Below are 18,256 nucleotides of genomic sequence, written 5' to 3'. Positions count from 1 at the left end.
TTGTCCTGATCCCAGATTTATTTCCAATCAAGAAAACGTAGCAAAAAGTAGAAAAACAACTGCAAGAAAACCAAGTCAAAGCCAGCAGAGCATTACAGCACACATCTGATGAGATAAGGACATCTGAAAGGTAAACTAGATTAAATGGCCCCAGCGCAGGTTTGCAGCCCTGCAAATGTTCTCAGTGCCATAAAAAGCAAAAGAAGGTGGGAAGCCACGGTTTTATCACGTGCTGTTTGGGATAAAAGAGGCTCCATCTGATACTGAAGCTACAGCTCACACTGCATCTACAAAGAACTGACCTACATACCCAAGAGAAGGGGTAAAGATCTCTTTCCTTTTATTTTCTGCCATTAAAATTATGGCATATTATTATCAAATGCACAGGAGTCATAAAACAGATTGGTCAAGTGATTGGGACAGCTGACACATCCCTGGATAGAAAAGTGACCATCCTGACACCCCTTCAGCTGCACTGCTCAGCACCCCAGTATTTCTGGAGGTTCCAGCAGAGCTGGGCGTGGAACAAAGGTGAGGTTTTACCAAATGCCAGATTTATCTGCAGGCTGAAGTCTGGAACACCAACAATGAGGTCTGGTCACGAGAGGTGCTGGAATACAAAGAGATGGGTAAACATATGGAAAGGAAAGGGAGAAAAAAAGATGTTGAGGTGCAAAGGGTGCCGAAGGTGTCACTTCCCAAAAAAGAAGGTGGGACTTGTGCAGAAGCACCTGAACTCTGCAAACCCTCACAGGGCATAAGGAACACACTGGGAGAGGAGCCCAGATGGCATCACACAGCCACCAGCACTTATCAGCCAAATACTGAACCTTCCAAAACAGACACAAACCTCCAAAGGTCATTAACTGACCTGCTGTCCATGCTCAACATTCATTTTTAAGGGAGCTTTCTAAGGAATACAGGTGTTAAGAAATTCACACTCAGAAGTGTAACATGGACACAGATATGAAAAACACTTTCAGAACTTTGTCCTGAGTGACTTAGGCTTGATTAAAAAAAAAAAAAAAAACCAAAACCAAAAACCCACTACTCAAAATTTGCTGTTTGTAGTTTCCACCAAGAAAAACAAGGGGAGGCACAAAGGCTTTAATGTAAAAGAGATTTTTTTGACCTGCTTTTATGCTACATTAAATTAGATGTTAAATTAGTTGTGGCCAAGGACAATATATTGGTGGCAAGAGACAACTTGTAATGTTCCTTGATTTCCTGGTTCTGTGTAACAAAAGAGAAACATGGAAGCAGCCAAAACCTGTTCCATTTCCCCCAGCCAGCCCCATGGAAGGAGATCCAGGACAGGAAAGAACATTCTGGATTAACCTGAACAAAACTAAGAGGATACAGAGCAGCACAACCCCTGAAAATTCTGCTTCCCATTCAGAAGACATCCAAAAGATTCATGACTCTAGACAGATACAGATAATTTAACACATCTAAAGAGAAAAACACAGACAAGTCCCACAAAAAAAACTTTATAGAGAAATCTCAGAGATTTAAGCAATGCCTCACAATAATTTGTAATAGGATTATTCTCACACAGATCTCTTTTTTCTGCCTGAAAAAATATTTTACATTGGCTTTAACATATTTAAAGGGCCCCACATAGACATAATTTATTGCAACCTGTTAGGGGAGCTTTTCCTGCGAAAATGGGCTGATCAAATGTTTCCAATATGGGTCATGATCATGCACTGGTGTACTTTCATTTCCTTGGTGGGAAGCTCTCACCAAGTAAGGATTTCAAAAAGAAACCATTCTGTGGCAAAGTCACTAATAAGAAAAACAGTCACAGTGTCCTCTTTAAAGCACGTGGCATTTAGTTTACATTTTAATTACTGAAAATTCCACCACAGTAATTTAAAGGAGGATCAGTTTTCACATTGTGCTCAAGACTTTTTTTCCCCTGAATTGCACATTTGGACACAGTCTCACCGAGAACTTAAGAACAACTCTCTTCGAAATAAATTGGTACTAAACAAAATGTGTTTACTCCGTGTGTATGAAAACGCATTGTTCAAAACCAGAATGTGAGCAACTTGGAACAAATTTTAGAGCAGATGCACGGGGTAGTGCTGTTAAACAGCAACGCTTTTAAGGCTCTTCAAAGCCTCAGTCCGCAGGCAGTGGGAATGCAGCTCCAAGATAAAATAGCTATCAGTGGCACTGGAGTTTGCAGCAAAAATAATTGATGGGGAGTTGGGCAGAGTGGATTATAAATTGCAGGGTGCAGGCAGTCATTTCTGGTCAATGTAGATGTTAGATATAAAGACAGTCGCTGGTGCAATAGAGGGCAGAATAACCCACTAACTAGGAGGATTATATTTTATTGATTGGTAAGAGATAAAACACCTATATTATCCCAAATTAGTTTTTACTGCCTTATGAAGAAAAAAAAAATCTCTTTTTGCAAACCCTGCATCAAATATTAATCAAGCAATAATTAAATAGGATAAAAAAACCTGTCCTGATATATCACTTGCAATCATTTTCGTGGTGTGTAAAGTAAGCCAAGCATGACTGAATAAAACTGCAGTACTCTAACACAGGATTTTTAAATTTTAATGTTCTGTTTTATTCCTAAACCCTTATTAGAAATACCACTTTGAACTGGTAACTTCTGGTAGTCTATGGAAGACAGTGTTGCTCATCCTCAGTGCAGTGAGATTTTAGAGCAGGACCAATACAGTGAAATGAGGCTTTAGATTCCTCTTTGGTATTACCTGAACCATTTCATTTGCACTGCAGGCTTTTTCAATTCTGTTTCTATGACAGAATCCCGAGGTCGGAGAGGCAGATACAAGAGGGCTTTTACCTCCCCTCTCAGCCAGAGTTACACATGTGCTTAAGTACTTTTTAAAGGCAAGAACTTCTTCAGCAGATGCTTGAAGGGTTCCTGGCCCACTGAGGGTGCACAATTAAGCAGTCAAGTTGCAATTATGAGCTCAGGTTCTGCAGCTTCTGTGCTGGACTCTGCCAGTGACTGTTTCATTACCTGTTAATAAATCGCTGCAGGTAGAGTGGGCTGTTAGATTAATTGTGGTTAATGGGAAGTTCATGTCTGACATCACAACAAAGTGGGATCTTTAACTTACGATAGATAAGGTAATAAATATCAGGAGTAAAGACTTTAAGAGATGCTGTTTTAATTATCCTAATTCCTTTGATTTGCACTCTGGAACCCAACTAACTCCTCCTTTTAATGCCCATGGATGCCTTGCCGATGGTACACACCCATAGAGTGACATTTGTAGATCATGTTACAAGAACAAAAGCAAAGTATTCATGATTCCAATTACAAATCCTTTAGAAAGACTCTAAGATAGAGAAGTTATAGCCTGTTACAAGTAGGTTGAGTGAGAGTGGAGCTCTCAGCCTGGTAAAGAAGTCATGGTCAGCTCTACATGTGCTCCAAGCATCTGAATTGAGAACTCATTATATGAACTATTTTTGCACTTAATCCTCTGCAGAATCAGGGTATTAAAATGACAAATACCTTAAAGATAATTTTCAGAATTATTGGTGATGAAGGGGGGGAAAAAAAGTGCCCTAAATGTGCTTGTTCAATAATTAATTCAGAATTTGTGTCGTTTACAGAGATCACAACTGATGTCCAGCACAACATGTCCTCATCTGCACCTCAAAAACAAACTGACTTTTGCTTAGTTTGAACCTCCACCTCTCACTGTACTAAATTTAAATAATACATAAAACTTGTAGCTCTGAGAAAAGGCAGCCACGAGGCAGCAGTCAGAGCCAGAGGGATCCCCGCTCGCGGCTGAGGGACTCTGCTGGCTCAGACACCAGCAGGGCTCCCTGCAAAGCTCCAGCCCTGGCTCATGAACAGCCAAACTGGCAGCCTGACAAGATCCTGCATTTCCCAGCTCTGCACTCCTCCAGCAGCCAGTGTGCAACCTTCCTGCCCAGGGAATTCCTACAATTTGCCTTCCATCAAATCAGTTCTGCTGTGAAACATCAAAATCCTGTGAAAACGCAGAAGTTGTTTTCCTGCAGACTTGTACAGCTCTGAATTTTTCCATGCGTTACACCTTGTTCCCACCTCTGGGATCAGAGAATATTGTGTTTGGGAGCGAATCTTTCCAAAACTCTGTTATGGCTGCAAACAGATGATGCCCATGGAGCTGAACAAAGCTGCACCTGCTGCCGAGACACACCTGCACTGCAGAGGGATTTGGCTCCACACAGGCCAGGACAATTCTATTATTTCCCCCACTGCTCAGCTGAAGGCAAGCTGCCCAAAAAGCAGAAAAGTTCTCTTTAAAAGAGCAGGAAAAGAAGCAGATGGCCCTGCATAAAGATATCATACTTCAAGAAAATGAAAGTTATTAAAAATGAAAACTGTAGAGTTAAATCTGAGGAAATAAAACACTTTAACTTTGCATGGATGTAATTTAAAGGCTCCATAAAAGACTTGAAACAAACGTGGAGGAGATAAAAAAATAGGCTGTAAGCTAGTGACCAGAAACCTTCTCTATCTACTTTCAGAGCACTTAGTTTGTAGCACATAAAATATTGAGCTAAAAGAGAACTATTGATGTAGATGTAATGGATGTGTAAGCAAACTTGCTTTTTGTGTACATCTTAAAAGTAATTTAGAGCCTCATATGTTGGGAATTGCTGAGTCTAATTTTTAGCCTGGAGCAAATTTTTATAGCTAAATATCAAACTCTAATGATAAGGGTTTCTAATGGTCAGGCTTAACTACTTTTCTGCTGCCAGGTATTCTAAATATCCCAGCCTACCTTTCCCAGAGCTGATTCCACAAAACAGGCCGTTCACATTCTTCACATAAACTCGAAATTTCTGCAACTTGAAATTAGGCATTATTTGGAGACATTTAAATCTCATCTGTTTTAATGGAGAGCATGTGTTCATTTTCTTTCCAACTACCTTTGAAAGGATCACGAGCAAGTAATTAAAACTATTAGTTGACATTTCAATTCTCAACAGCTCTATCTAGAGTAAAATTGTTCTCTTTAGAAATGGTAAAGATATTCAAAACAAATAATTGCAAGTTACTGAGAAAATCGAAACTCTGAGTGCTCTTCATTCCATTCACATTAAACTAACTTCTCTTGACCTCTCAGTTTAAAAACAACACTTTTTTTTTTTTGCAGTTGATGTAAAATGAAGTACAAAAGTGCCTGTGCTTTTAACCAACTGGAGGCAGAAATGCAAACATAATTTCCTGTGCCTAATAGAAACCAGTATTCACATTTGTGGTGGCCAACCTGAAATAAAAACACTGTTATTCTCTGGTGTCATCATTCAGAGATAGGGGTCCTTCAGAAATGGCACTATGAAGATGTTATTAAAAACACATTGCCCATTCCACAAGAAACTGTATTTTTTTAATCCTATAATGCCTCAGGTTTTGGCTTTTATATATTTCAGGTTCTGTGCTGCTTTAGCGTGTGGGTCTGGGATTCACATCAGGGCATGGTGAGCTCTGTGCACAGAGCAGGGACACAAAACAATTCCTGCTCCAGCTGGGGACCAAGGACAAATGACCCAAATCTCAGCCCAGGAGCACAAACCCCGTGGGCTGCAGAGAGAAAAACAAGCAGGGTGGGACTGCAGGGCTAAAGCTGGGATGGGACAATGAACTGCAAGGTGCAAATGGAGCAGAACTGATCCCGGGGACAGAGCCCATGCCCGGCCGTGCATTTTGGGGCCATTTTGGTTCATCTTGGGTTCATTTTGGGGCCATTTTGGTTCATCTTGGGTTCATTTTGGGGCCATTTTGGTTCATCTTGGGTGCAGCCCTGGCTGGGCTCTGGTGCTGCCCAAGGTGCATCCATTGAGGAGATGCTTTGAATAAATCCCTGCTTTATTCTCTAACTCTGTCCAGCCTCTGTTCCAGGGCAGCCTGCACAAGGCATCACCTGGACAGGTCAAAGGACCTGGCAATAAATCAGGGACAACCCAGGAGCAGAGTTCTGCCTTCTGCAGGCACCAAAAGACAAAACCACCCCACCAGGACACACAGACATTGCAGGATGCAAAATTTCCAGGGATGGCAAATCTTGGCTTTCCCTTTTTTTTACCTTGCTGTCTCAGGGCAGGGGCAGAACTGGAAATAAACCTAAGATTTCCTCACTGCCAGTTGTGTCACACACAGAACATTCAAGGTGTTGCCAGCTGCCAGATATTCTCTGAAACCCTGCCCTGAACACCCAAAAATTGATGAAAAACATCAGCACTGCAGTCCAAACAATCAGCTGGCATAAACTGGAATAGAATTCTTGGACTTGCATCCTCAATACCTTTTGATTTAATACAATATATTGAGCACACAGAAAATACTGCCTCGATTTTACAATTAACTGCTGTGGACTAATTGCAGTGCTATGGTTTATAATCAGCAGAAGGTCCAGTTTTAACAACAGTGTGCCAGAGCACAGCATTATACCTCCTTAACTCTTGAAAAAAAACCAACAAAACCTTATAAATTATAAAAGGATTGAATTGTATATTTTTCACTTAAATGGTTAAGACGATAAATCACTGAAATCCAATATTAACTAAAAATAATTTTAAAAAATCAGTGATTTAAGTCAGTTGATTGCCAAATTAATTGTATTTGCACAGTAATGTTTAAGTACTAGAAACTGCAAAGGAAAAATCCTGAATATCAATTATGTTAATTATGATTGCAGATCATTGGGAAAAAGGAAAAGATCAGTCTTTTTCCCCTTTATTTTATTTAGTATGTGCTTTTCTGTGCACAGTGGTGAGATGAGAGCTCCAGTTGCTATAACAACTTAACTCTCGATTATAATCAACAATCATCTAAGTTTAATTGCCATCCTGCCCTTCTAAACCAACATGTTCAACAGCAGTTGTATGAATTCCATCAATTCTGCTGCTAAAATCCATCCAGCACCTCAAAACAAGCTGGAGAATTCTCAAACATCAGAGTCAGCCTCAAGTTGTGCTTCCCTTCCTTATGGTGGCAATGCTCCATTCCAAAAGCTTTACTCTGTCCATGAGAACATGGCCTTGCACACTCTGATTAAATCCAAAATTGTAATGAAACAGAACTGAAACTCCATGAAACAAAACAAATTAAAATAGCACTTAAAAATTGAATTTTAATTTTTTTTCTGAGAGTATGAATGTCCCAATTTCGTACAAAATTCTAATTAGGTTGCAGCAAGAGTTAAGTCAGACATTAAAAAATAAAGTGATGGGAAGAGAGGATGGAGGACCCAATGAACTTTAAAATCTAGTGTTGCAAAAAGACTTAAAAGATTATTCCCACTTTATAATGAAATATGAAAATTTCTATTGTTGGTCTCACTAATGTAAAAAATCATATTTGAAATATGGGAAATTTGTTACCTTTCTTCAAATATTCTGTAATTCAGGCCCTGTGGGCTCAGAATAAAATTAAGCCTTATCATTTACCCATTAATTATGATGCTGAGCTGTATTAACAGCCCTGGTAAGTGACAGCAGAAACAGACAATCAGAGCAGAAGGAAAAAAGGATCAGCATCAAATAAGCCATGGTTAAACAGAAGATAAAAGAGGTTTTTTTCAATAAGGTAGGAAAGATAAACAAGTGATGCAGCATTAACTGAGATAATTGTTTCTTTCTGAACAGAACCAAGGCAGGCTCAAATTGCACTCAAACTCATGGACTTTTGCAGTCACTGTTTCCTGCCTCGTGCCCTACATCTCTTTCATAGCCCAGAAACTTGCAAATAATGCAGCAGCAGCCCAGAGCAACACTACAGCCATCAGGTGCACGACCTCACCTTCATTTATAGCACAAGCTGAGATCCCAGACAACGGTTTCAATTCAACACTGGAAGCTAAACCAAAGAATAAAACTGAACACAAATAATTCAGCCCCAGCCACAACTTCTGGCAAAGCAGGAATTTGTTAACTGCACCTCTCTGAGTGTGTAACAGTGAAAATGCAGCAGATGCATGAGAAAAACCAGAAAGGTGGAATTTTCCTGAAAATGAGGGTGTGGGTGCAGCTCTGAGAAAAAGAATCGTCCACTGTGCAATCCTATCAGGCAGTAGAACAATCAAAAATATGCAGTCTATTCAAGCCTTTTAATCTATTTATTTGTCTATTTCATGCCATTATAATGAATATTTACAATTAATGAATATTATTTATATAGATATAAATGCATAAGGACTTTATCAGGAAGTCACAGCACTGTAAAAACAAATTGTGCTGAAGTTTTGGACAGCGACTGAAGGGTTCTTTTACCAGAAATCAACAATTCTAAAACATAATAATTAAATAAGAACAACTGATAGTGAGGCCCACTTGGCAGAATTGCAGTATTGAAGAAATGAGCTTTGAGTTCTGTTCCAAAAAGCAGCATTTCATAACACAGCAAAAAACTGGCTTCCTTTTGATCTTAGTTTATTAGATCCAGATCAGAGAACAGAACGAACTATTTATCTTTTAAAAGTAATATCTTTTTGATTATATGTCACAGCAGAAACCTTATCTTTGTCTGGGAAGTTGGAGACTAATGACAACAACATCAGGAGCCGTGTGAACCCTGACAGAGGCTCAGCCAATTAGGGGATGAACGATGGAGATGGAAACTTCTCCCCTCCTCTGCCACGTTTCTGCAACCATAATTCTGCAAATCTAAATGGAGTCATTGCTTTTCAGCCCCGTGGGCAGAGCCATAATTCCTCACATCTCCATTCTAACTGCGTTTTCTAATAGCTCCATTCATTTCTCAATCTCCCTAATAAGATTGCCACGGAGGACAGCTTGTCTCTGGCACATTTCTCTTTTAAAAGGACAAAAAATCATCATTCAGCCTCTCAGCCTCGCATTTGGGTCATCAGAACTTGTCAAATTAAACAAACTAATATTGCAGTTGGAGATGAAAAATGGAAGAGACAAAAGGAGGCTCTGTGCCTCTGTGAGCTTCCACACTTGGTAAAGTCAAACATGTTGGAAAAGCAGCTCCTCACCTCTGCAACACAGAGGAACATTTACCAGACTGAGGTACTTGGAATTCTCAGTTCTGGGAATTCATTGTGTGCTGTGGAAATCTGCACATTAGAACTAAAAATTGTAATCTACAACTGCACACAGTGATAGCAGAATGGAGAAAACAATGTTATGAATGAGCATGGGCAGTTTTGAGGTAATTTTTTCAGGCAAAACAGAAGCCAAAAAAGTCTCAGTTGAAAAAAATCCCAAAAAACCCCATAAACTTTGAATATTCCCAAAAAGGCTACGGGGAAAAAATACAGTGCAGAAATAAATGCATTTTCTAGTCAAGTTAGGGAAAACTATTCTTGATTACACCAATGATCTCTCACTACAATATGTGACATTTTTAGCTCAGAGTAGCAACACAGAAATTGCTACAAACTGTATTTAAAAACATAACAAGTGAGAAGCTTGCCTTAATTTTTATGTATGTGAAATACCTCTGTCATCTCATTTCACTTAATTATTCTGCATTAACAGACATGAACCATCCCCACACATTGGTTTAAAAACTGCAGAAATTAAAAAAAAATCTATTAAAAACCTAAAGCTCTATAACAGCTTTAATTCAGAGACTGAGAAACCAACATCAAGTGGGAAGGATCTGGGTGTAATTTTTCTGCTACTCAGTCAACAAATACATTTTCCTCTTTTAATTAGATATTCCCAGTCATTTTATTTTCTCCTAATTCCACCAAATGTGAGAGTTATTAAAGCTAAATTAACACACTTTTTGCTGTAGTGGTTTCTTTTTAAATTCTCATTTCTCACTGTGTCCAAGTTGCCATTTCAAGCAACTCTTGAGGAAACAGAAAATTATTCACATATTCTTCTACCTGCTCCTACCATGGCAAATTCAATTGCCTCACAGTTCAAAGATTGAGAAGAAAAGGAATCTTCAGATTCATTGTTCATTTGTGAAGAGCAAATGGAAACAGAAGCTGAAGAGAGGACTTGGGTTTTGATAGAGTTGACTTTCTTTGAAGGAGAGAAAATATCAGAGAGTGCAAATATTGCAGGGAGTGAAAATAGGGTTGACATCACAAGGAATGTTTGTCGCCTGATAGAAAACGTGCCTTTGAAAAGTTAGCAACAATATCAAAAGCTCAGGGATTGTCTGCAGTGCTGGTACAGGCTGCTCCAACCCAAACCATCCAATTCCTTTAAGACACTAAACTCCAATCACTTGGAATCAGATGCAGTTGACTGCAGTTCTTTGCATGACATTTTTAAATTGAGAACAAATCCTGTTTGCTGACATTCCACAGTGCCCACAGTCTGAGTGAACAACAGCGTCTGGATCTGAGAGTACAACAATATAAAACAATGGAATTCCAAATGCAGCTCTGAAGTGAAGGATTCTCAGACAGAGCCAAGGAACCAAGCAGTGCTGGGAGAGCATTTCCTTAAATAACTTATTTCACACATTACCTTGATTTTAAAAGGATCTTTTGTTCTAATGTTAATTTCTTATTTAATCAAATACTGTTTGCAAAAAAATCCAAAGCACTCACTCATTACTTCTAAGAGGAAGATTTTTTTCCCCCAAAATGGTTAAAATAAAAAAATAAATAAAAGTGAGTATAAAATACCAGAATATTTCCTGGAACTTGTGGAATAAATCTACCTGAAGGCACCTTTTTCTTTCATGAGCTGTTTGATAATTCTGTGCGTGACCTGTGTATTTTTGGGCAGATGGACAGGAGGCAGGAGGGAGGCCAGGCAGGCCAGAGGGACAGTCCCTGCCATGCCCAGAGTCACCAGGGGTGGCTTTCCAGAGTCTCCCTTGCTCAAGGACAGGCTGGGCACTGGTGTCCCTGGGGAACTAGCACTCTCCTGTGTTTTCAGTTGATTTTTAATTCCTCTTTATTAAACTTTGCCTCATCACATGAGTTTTCTTTCTGTTCCCCATTATTCTCCCCTGGGGACGGGGGGTGGGACAGTGGCTGTGCCATCCTGGGCTGTCTAGCAAACCCCTTGGGGCTCCTGCTGGGTGGGAAATGCCCCTGCTGATGAATTTGGGTGGAAACTCCCAAAAACTGCCCCATCCAGGCCAACTGGCTCAGCCAGCTTCATCCTGATTTGACTTTCAACGTTCATGGTACAAAATTCCTCCTAGCAAAGCAGAACCCAGGACAGAGTAAAAATTCAGTATATGCAGAATCATAAGAGCCAGACCACCATTTTCTATTATGCTCAAATGCACCTTTTTAGAGGAAAATGTACTGATTAAATCTGGAGCTCCAAAATAACACCTTTTTATTTATTTATTTATTTTTGCTTTGCTATATGCATTTCAGTGCTTTTGTGTAGCTACTTCCCAACTTGACAGCCACCTTCATGATATTTTTAATTAAAAGACAATAAACACTTCAAAGAACACCTAGCCACACTCTGCAGCTTCCTCTGTTCTGCTTGGGTAACGCCAGGAGCTGCACACCACTGACACCTTCCTGGGATGAGTGGTGCTCTGAAAGCTTCCACCAGTTCCAGATTTCTCAAATTACTAAATTTAAAGTTTTTGGTGATTTTTGGTTCTTTTATTTGCTCTTGTTGGCACCAAAAGGGACAATCTTCAGAAAGAATTAATTGTTGGGTCAAGAAACACAACTGCATCAGCACAGGCATTTCACATTCTCACTTTAGGTTTAGTCTTCAAATAAAAACGTTGGTTCTCTCACAAAAAGTACATATCTTCAGTTATAAAACATTTCATTTGCTCTCAAAATGAAGAATAATTTGATACATTTCTCTTAAAGCTATCTTAATTTGTAAATCTTTATTGGCAATGTAGCCAGACACCAGGAATTTAAATTCTACACAGCAAATTCTGCAAATGGCAAATTGATTTCAGATTCAGCCCAGGTGTTTGATCCCCTCCTGCCATTCAGCCAACAGTATCAAAAAGCCATTTATAGAATATTCCCAATGACCATGGGGATAATAAGAATAATACCCTACTAATACTCTTTGCCCAAAGGTGAAGGAGGCAGTTAATATAAACCCAGGTCTTTGAGTCTTGCACTTGGAGTTTTGTGCCACTTTTGGCAAGAAGAGTGAATTCTGCATTTCAAACACTTCACCATTCTTTTTATGTTATGTATATTTTCACCAACAATCGCTTATTGAAGTATAAGAATCAATTTCTGCCTTCCCATTCTGGCTGCAAAAAATCTCCTAATTCCTAAATTACATTGTTCCTGCCCACTGTGTGCTAAAACCAGGTTAAGTGAGATTAGTACTGAAAACAGGTTAAAAATAGATTCCTACACCAGAGAGAGATGGATTTAAATGTTATATATTCTGAAGGAGCAGCAGGGGAAGAGGGGACTAAGAGGTCTCACAAGGGGGATTAGACTTTGCTACTTAATAAAATATTGAGTGACAATCAATCAAGCTGGAATATGAGGGAAACAGTTTTGCAGAACTGCTCTTTTAGGATTTGTTTTCTCCAGAATTTGCATTCCTTTCTGCATGCTTGGGAGACACACGTTTGTTGGCTTTTTAATGATTAGAAATGGCTTTGATCTTGACTACTTGAAGGAACATGAAGATATAAATAGTGTGAGTGGATACAATTAATCCCAGTCATGACAAACAGAATAAAAAATCCAAGATAAGCTTTTCTGAAATTTTCAAATGCACCTTCAGATGTTCAAACTTAAGCTTGTTCCATTGCTACAGGAATGATCTGTGGGGAAGGTCAGGAACACACCATGTTCAGGGCCCCAAACACCATCAGTGCCAATTTACCAAAGATAGGAAATCAGAAAAATCAGCTTTCTGCTTGAGGGCCGCCACTTTGCTTTGAGATGGATGAGGGAGCAAGGAAATAATTCCTACTGCAACATCACTGCCAAAAATCCCAAATAACCTGGGATGGCCAGGTATGACAATGAAAATAACCCACAGATAAAAAGAAATGCCACCAGGAGATAATGAGTGCCCAATTGGCAGGGTTTGGTGCGTATTGGTGAGGTGTGAATGTGGAAATCTTATCAGAGGAATTTTATCCAGACAGCTTCAAAAAGTGGCACTAAATTGTCACTAAAATGATGAAATTTTCTGTATCGGTGAGAGGGCACTAAAGTGAGATGAGAGGACCAGCTGATACAATTAAAAGAGGAAATTTTTAAAGGCAAAATGGAAAAACAAACCAAAAAAAACCCCACAAAAACCCAAGAAAACTCTACAACACTTTAGTTGGATCTTGAGATCTTGGCAAGAGCCCAGAGCTCCAGGAGATGCCTGGCCCACAAAGTGATAACTTTGAAAGTCCTTTTGTCTTGGGACAGCATTGCTGAAACTGAGCTCTCAGCTCCTCAGGGGCATAAGATATGTAAAATAGCAAATCAAAAAATAAAAAATAAATTATAGGTGTGTATGTGTGTGTGTATATATGTGTGTGTGTGTGTGTGTAATCTGACCTAAATCCTCAACCTACTTCTTTTCAACAACACCTTTAATGCATGAAGTTTATTACCTCCAATGAAACTATAGAAAATTAAATGGCAAATCAGAATTAAAGGAAAAAGAATGGACCAATTGCTCCAACAATTAGAGTAAAATTTTAGAGAATTCTGTTGCATTTCTCAGTATTCAGTTGACTGAAGGACAAATTCTCCTTCCTTCCCTTATGACCTACCCTGCTCTTTTTCATGGATTCTTTGTATTCAGGTGCTATTCAGCTAAGAAAATTAACCTGCAGACTAAGTACAGTATGGCAACAAAAAAGAATTAAATAATCAATGAAAAAATTCAAAGCTCTTGTTTCAATCTAAACTTCCAAGTCATGGAAGAAAGAAAATATAATGCCATAGTGAATATTTTCAGAGCAAAACACGTGAAGAAAAAATATTAATTAATTACGTTACCTTACCCTCTTTCTATTTTAATGCATTCCCACATTAATGACTTCAATTTTAAAGAGAAATATAAAACCACAAAGCCTACACCACACTCCTCATAAGCCAATGGATGTGTAGACTGAAAAAATTTCATTTCTTAAAATAAAATAAATAATTATTTGGACCATCCCTATGCAAGCTGTTTGTTAGAAAATACTTTCACTAATTGCAGTTTGAAAGGAATATTACACAAAATAGCTGTACTGGGCCTTGCTACCCAGGGAATTCTGTATTTCAGTGATATCTTTCAATACTAACCATGTTTGTACTAGTGCAGGAGCAAAATCCCTTCATTAAGTTATTTGTGCAATCTTTAGATATCCCCCACAAATGATAAAGCTTTGATCTTCTAGAAACACAACAGATAGGCAAATAAGATGCTAATATTATGGGATTGTTATTTTCAGGCCATTTGAGAAAACTTCCACCCACCCAAGTGCACACACATCAGAGAATGCTCTATCTATAAAATTAGAGTTCACAAACCATTGAGAAGATGTTGGAATACAAATTCCTCTGGTTCACTCCTAAATTCCTCCAAAGACCAAGAATTACTTTTAAATTTTGCTCTAACAGCTTCTTTTATTTGGTAAAATGGGAGGAGGATTTGTCCTCAGGATGATGCATCGCCAACTTTCTCCTTGGAATTGAAATTGTCTTCCCAAGTCTCCCTGGCTGCACTTGGACCAGAAGAGCCATTTGGTCATAAAACTGAGAATCACAAACAAAATCAGAGTTCCAAACCAAACAAGCATGCCAAAGAGGAAACTGAAGGGCCAGCAGAACAAACAGACAAACAAACAATTCCAGCAGCTTTGTTTGAGCAGCTCTTGACTTGGATCAACCCCTGGAAACATCTGGAAGGAATTCCTCTCTCTGATCCACATCCCCAGGGTTTCCCTCAGCCCAGCTCCCCAGCTGATCAGCTCTCCTGGCTTCCAGATAATGTTCCTCATCCATCTGGAACTGTCTCTACAAAGCCCTAAGGAAGTTTTGTAACATCATAAAGGGTAATTAAAAATGTTCTCCAAACAAGGAACCCTTCAGGGAGCAGGGTGAGGAGAAACTTTGCTGTGTGATGTGATCACAGGCAGAATTATACCAGCACAGGCACTGAGCAATAATAAAAACCTTCTGATAAAATATACAGAATTTACCAGAGGAGTGCACGAGTTTGCTGACCCACAGCTGGACCTGATGAATTCTCTAAACCTAAATGAGTAATTAGGGGTGCAGCTGGATGGTGTTTGAACATCCTGTGACAGTGGGATAAAACCAGATAAAGATATAGATAAAGAAAAGATAAAGATAGATAAAGAAAACCCAAGCCCTGCATTTAAGTGAGACAATGACATATTTGTGCATTTTGTCTGCAGGAAGTTTTGAGTAAATTTGAAAAGAACACAAAAATTAATACACTTCTATTTATAAAGCAAATCTAACAAAGGGAAAACAAAGCTACCAGCACCCCCCCAATAAAAACCACCCCTCAAACAGCAGATGATATAAATTAAATCACTTTTTCCTCTGAGGAATTGTGCTCTAACCGTGTTCAGGGCATGCAGAGGGATTTTAGCCTGACAGCTGACAAGGCAGGGTGCTTACCTGGCCTGCTCTCAGCCTGGCACAAAGCCCCATGTGCCTCCTGCAGCTCCATGGCTGGCCTGAGACTTGAAATTCCCCCACTGCATTTTACAGCTTCAAAGACACAGAAATTTAATCTTTGACAATTAGAGATTAACTCTGCTGCTGGTGGAAGGAGAGGTCATGGCATGAAGGGTACAAACAAATCACGTATTATGCACATGGTGGCTCTCTAACATTAAAAGAAAGCTTCAAAACTATATATTTATAGATCTCATTGTTTGTACTCCTTGGGCTCAGGATTTCAACTATCTTTTGCAATTAAATCTATCAAACTTCAAGCTCCCAATTAAAAATTTTCAAATGCATTATGCTCCAGGGTGTCTGAAATTAAAAACCACTTTACATGTTTGTCAAGTTCTCTTGTAATTTTTCCAGTGTTGCTCTTTCTACTGCGCTAAGTGCTGCCAACCCCTTTCCATTTATGCACCACGACAAAGGAGAAAACAAACAAAACTCCTTCAGACAGCTCACTCTGGGTGATGGGGTTTTGTTTCAGGCTGCTCTGACCCTTCCCGGACACCAATCCTCAGGAGAGGCACCAGGAGGAACCAGAGGGTGTCTCCATGTGGCCACTCCTGCTGCAGCTCCAGGAGAGAGAAGCTGGTGGCAGGAATGAAATAATTTAAATTTTGATTTTATTCCACATTCTTTGGTGGAGAATTGATTAAAAATGGTGTTTGCCTGCTCATTACAGGGTCTTGATCCCTGTGTTTTCCTTGAGCATGAGGATTCAGCCAGTTCCTAATTTTTGCTAAGCATATGTGGAAAAAAAAAACAAAAAAAAACACAACTAATTCTAAAACTGAGAAGTCACTAAACCTTTAGTTTGTTTCCTCAACAAACTCTTCTTCTGAATGCCTCCTACAATAAGGTCCAAGTAAATACGTTTATAGATAAAACAAGTTTATTTCTGCTGTGTTACTAGAGTATTCCTGAAATACTCTTCCATGGGGATTTTGTGACACGTGTCCTGCCATGGAAATGAAAACAAACTTTGGGTCTTGTGCTCCCCACCTCTCACAACTGATCAGCACAAGAGAGATCCTAAAAATAATGTGGTTTCTTAAATAAGGCTTGTGGAAGAAGACATCTATTCAAAGACAAGTTCCTCAATTCATATGAGTATAAATTTACAAAAAAAAAGAAAAAGAAGTGACCAATATTGTAATTGTCACAATTCATATGAGTATAAATTTACAACAAAAAGAAAAAGAAGTGACCAATACTGTTTAGCCAGCAGTGGACATTGAATGGAAAAGTTCCAGTGGGAGATGCTGAACAGCTGCACTGGAACTGCAGGAGCTGCAATTCCCTTTTTCCTTCCAATGGCTTCACTCACCTCTAGAGAAAGATGAAAAGAGTTCAAAACCAAAACCACTGAGGATGAGAGGGACAGAAAATGATCCAGTTGAAATCTTCCTTTGCCATGGAATAGCTCTGTAGGCAACACTTTTAATTAACTGATTTCATTTCTGTTACTTTCAATGGTTATTTTATCCTTAACACAAAAAGACAGAGACTACAGAGGGCCCCAAACTGTACTGTATTTCCTGTAAATACCAAATATTGTGTATTTAGGAGACCAATAGCACTTAAAAGAGAAATATGAATGCAGTTTATATGAAAATAGTGCAGTTCAAGTCACATACTGGGCATAAAAGTAATATGCAAAGCCTTAATTATGAATTACACTCAAATTGTATAAGGCTAGAGGCAGATCAGATTCCTTTATTTTTCTCCTTCCATCAATAATCTAAGGCACATTTTGCCCCCCAACACAAGTTACATTTTGCCAGCAATGTTTACGATCTGTCTGTAGTATTTTGCTTTCTTACTTTTGCAGAACATCCTGGTTTGATATTACATCCCTACCACAGGCCCTTGGAAATCTAAACACGCTCAGAGAGAATACTAAACACGTTTTCAGATATCTGGGCATGACTTTTCCTAGTGAGGAAGGAACTGGAAGGGATGACAGGAGGAAATGACCTGTCAGTTGCCAGAAAAGAACTTTAAACCAAGTCATGCACTTGCTGCGTTTATGATGACAGGTCAGTTGTTCCTCTGGGTTTGAGGGATGTGGGTTTTTTTTCCTGCCACCAAGACACACACCTTGTATTTTAATATTATTAGACTGCATAACACAGTGCCATCTCCCTAGTAAGGGAATTCATTTCCTGAATGCAAACGAGATTGCAGAAGAGGTTAATCAGCGGAATAGAGAATTATTCATTTCATGTAGGCTATGAATTTAACAACATGCACTTGTTTTTCTTTTTGGCTCCTATCCAGATACTCTTCTTTGTACATGAAGCTTTGGTCCCCAGCACACCAGTGAATTGTTGGAAAAAACACAAAATGTTCTGAAAGCTCATAGAAAGAGAGAAGAGCAGCACCAATTAGAACACCTTATTGAACGATCTCCTGTAGGCCTGTTCCTCAGAGAAACCAGTTTTATTTCACTTCTAGCATGACTCCAGCACAAAATGACTGACCATTGCATTAAAGGTTGCCCAAAGCACAAATTTTGGCCAGCTAATCCAACACAACTCTACATTTTTATCAATGTCCTACTGCATGATGAGCAAACTGTCAGCCTCACTGTTTTGTCACAGAAATTAAGTTTATTTTGATGATAACAACTCTGAAGTTTAGGATTATATTCTGTAAAACCAAGTCAC

The sequence above is a fragment of the Ammospiza nelsoni genome, chromosome 15, assembly GCF_027579445.1.
Source record: "Ammospiza nelsoni isolate bAmmNel1 chromosome 15, bAmmNel1.pri, whole genome shotgun sequence".
Taxonomy (NCBI): Eukaryota; Metazoa; Chordata; class Aves; order Passeriformes; family Passerellidae; genus Ammospiza; species Ammospiza nelsoni.
Note: the sequence above shows the minus strand (reverse complement) of the source record.